Below are 3,782 nucleotides of genomic sequence, written 5' to 3'. Positions count from 1 at the left end.
CAGTTAAACTATTTTGTGTTAAAGATGTCTATGGCAGGGATGGAGACTGCCTCTTGAGAATACCATCCATACCTGCAAGATAGTACAGCACTACACTATACCCACTGTACTATACCATCTGACTAATGTGCTGGTATGGAGTACGGGTCATTTATTTTTATTTGTTTATTTATTTATCTCTTGTTCCGGTGATCCATGTTGTGACACTATCACAGGATATGGAACGTGTCAATTTTACAAGCTTTTGGCCAGAATTTATGGTAATACATAAAACAAAACAAAAACAGTAAAAAGTAACTTAGGTCCCACTACAAAAAATACTTTTTAGAGATGGATAGAGATTACAAAATAATAAGTGTTACAGAGAAATAAATATTGCAAAATATATGTTTACAATAAAAATATTCGGTATTACAAATACAAATTTGGGCATACATTTGCAATTTACAATACAAGAGATGTTAAACACTGTAGTTCAGGAACTCTTCTAATGTATAAAATGATCCTTGCAATAGGAACTGCCCTAAGGTTTTTTTAAACAAGAGATCATCATCTACCAAACACTTAATTCTTGAAGGGAGGGCATTAAAAATCTTACAGCCACAGAAATGGACTCCTTTCTGCACCATACTTAGATTTGGCTGTTCATAGTGTATATCATGTTTCCTTCTAGTATTGTGACTGTGATATGCACTATTCAGCTTAAAGATGGATTTTTCTTTCCTTATGAAGCACATCAACGAGAATATATATTGCGCAGTAGATGTAAGTATTTCAAGCTTCTTAAAAAGATTCCTGCATGTGGCTCTAGGATGGACTCCACACATGATCCTTATGGCTCTTTTTTGTACACACAGTACTTTTTTAGACAGTGGCTGATTTCCCCAAAATATAATTCCAAATGCCATAATTGCATGAAAGTAACCATAATACGCAGACTTCATGGTTTCCATATTTCTATAAGAAGAAACAATACGCAATGCGTATGTTGCTGAGCTTAGTCTTTTGCACAGATCCACAATGCGGTTTGACCAATTCAGTTTGCTATCAATATGCAAACCTAGATATTTTGAGGAATCTACCCTGCTTATTGTCTGCTCACCTATCTTTACAAATATTTCCTCATCTTTGGATGTTTTGTGGAACTGAATGTAGTTTGTTTTACAGTAATTTAAAATAAGACCATTAATGTTGAACCAGTTCACCGTTTCATTTAGAACCTTATTTGCCATTGCCTCAAGTTTACCTACTGAATTATCAATAAGTAGTGTAGTGTCATCCGCAAAAATGGTGAATCTACAATATTCCGTAAAGAGAGGAAGATCATTTATAAATACACTCCTGGAAATTGAAATAAGAACACCGTGAATTCATTGTCCCAGGAAGGGGAAACTTTATTGACACATTCCTGGGGTCAGATACATCACATGATCACACTGACAGAACCACAGGCACATAGACACAGGCAACAGAGCATGCACAATGTCGGCACTAGTACAGTGTATATCCACCTTTCGCAGCAATGCAGGCTGCTATTCTCCCATGGAGACGATCGTAGAGATGCTGGATGTAGTCCTGTGGAACGGCTTGCCATGCCATTTCCACCTGGCGCCTCAGTTGGACCAGCGTTCGTGCTGGACGTGCAGACCGCGTGAGACGACGCTTCATCCAGTCCCAAACATGCTCAATGGGGGACAGATCCGGAGATCTTGCTGGCCAGGGTAGTTGACTTACACCTTCTAGAGCACGTTGGGTGGCACGGGATACATGCGGACGTGCATTGTCCTGTTGGAACAGCAAGTTCCGTTGCCGGTCTAGGAATGGTAGAACGATGGGTTCGATGACGGTTTGGATGTACCGTGCACTATTCAGTGTCCCCTCGACGATCACCAGTGGTGTACGGCCAGTGTAGGAGATTGCTCCCCACACCATGATGCCAGGTGTTGGCCCTGTGTGCCTCGGTCGTATGCAGTCCTGATTGTGGCGCTCACCTGCACGGCGCCAAACACGCATACGACCATCATTGGCACCAAGGCAGAAGCGACTCTCATCGCTGAAGACGACACGTCTCCATTCGTCCCTCCATTCACGCCTGTCGCGACACCACTGGAGGCGGGCTGCACGATGTTGGAGCGTGAGCGGAAGACGGCCTAACGGTGTGCGGGACCATAGCCCAGCTTCATGGAGACGGTTGCGATGGTCCTCACCGATACCCCAGGAGCAACAGTGTCCCTAATTTGCTGGGAAAGTGGCGGTGTGGTCCTCTACGGCACTGCGTAGGATCCTACGGTCTTGGCGTGCATCCGTGCGTCGCTGCGGTCCGGTCCCAGGTCGACGGGCACGTGCACCTTCCGCCGACCACTGGCGACAACATCGATGTACTGTGGAGACCTCACGCCCCACGTGTTGAGCAATTCGGCGGTACGTCCACCCGGCCTCCCGCATGCCCACTATGCGCCCTCGCTCAAAGTCCGTCAACTGCACATACGGTTCACGTCCACGCTGTCGCGGCGTGCTACCAGTGTTAAAGACTGCGATGGAGCTCCGTATGCCACGGCAAACTGGCTGATACTGACGGCGGCGGTGCACAAATGCTGCGCAGCTAGCGCCATTCGACGGCCAACACCGCTGTTCCTGGTGTGTCCGCTGTGCCTTGCGTGTGATCATTCCTTGTACAGCCCTCTCGCAGTGTGCGGAGCAAGTATTGTGGGTCTGACACACCGGTGTCAATGTGTTCTTTTTTCCATTTCCAGGAGTGTATAATAAAAAGTAGGGGGCCCAGAACTGAGCCCTGCGGCACTCCACATGTGATGGTACCCCTTTCTGAAGATACTGGGACACCATCTTGACTATCTACTACAACTTTTTGTTTCCTGTTTGACAGATATGAGTCGAGCCATTTCCCTACTGCACCTCTTATATCGAGATGTGCAGCTTTTTGTACAAGAATTTGGCGATTTACACAGTCAAATGCTTTTGTTAGATCACAAAATATGCCAATCACTTTCAGTTTTTTGTTGATAGATTCCAAGAGTTTGCCAGTAAATGCAAATATTGCATCTTCTGTTGACAAACCTTTCTGAAATTCAAACTGACTTTTGCTGAAGCTCTTGCGTTCACTGAGATGCTTAATTATCCTGGCATGCATTGGTTTCTCTAAAACCCTTGAAAAGCTTGTCAGTAGTGATATTGGCCTATAGTTAGCAGTATCCGTCTTATCCCCCTTCTTATACAGCGGTTTTACAACTGCATACTTAAGCCTCTCAGGAACTATTCCTTGCTTAAGTGACACATCAAAAGTGTGGCAAAGGACTTTACTTACATGGCTGGAGCAGTATTTTAATAATTTGTTAGAAATGTTGTCAATTCCAGCAGAGTTTTTACTTTTCAGGGATTTAATAACTCTTTCAATTTCTTGAACAGTGACTGTTTTTACCTTAATGTGTTGTACTGAACCAGGTACTCTGGCTTTCAAAAGATTGATGGGTTGCTTCATGGACCCTTGTAAACCTATTTTTTCTGTTACTGTTAAAAATTGTTGTTGAATGTGTCTGCAACTGTTTTTGGATCGCTAACAAGATTACCCTCACTTCTGATTTGGATATTTTCACTACAAACTGCACTTTTCCCCGTTCCCTTCTTTACAAATTTCCAGATAGTTTTTACTTTATTGCTCGAGTTGTCAATTTCTGCCTTCAAGCACATGTTCTTTGCTGCCTGAATGGTCTTATTCAGAACTTTATTATAGATTTTATAGTGTGTAATCCTACTGTTATCATTTG

Source organism: Schistocerca piceifrons, chromosome 5, assembly GCF_021461385.2.
Source record: "Schistocerca piceifrons isolate TAMUIC-IGC-003096 chromosome 5, iqSchPice1.1, whole genome shotgun sequence".
Lineage (NCBI taxonomy): Eukaryota > Metazoa > Arthropoda > Insecta > Orthoptera > Acrididae > Schistocerca > Schistocerca piceifrons.
The sequence above is the reverse complement of the archived record's forward strand: the minus strand, read 5'-3'. Positions refer to the sequence as shown.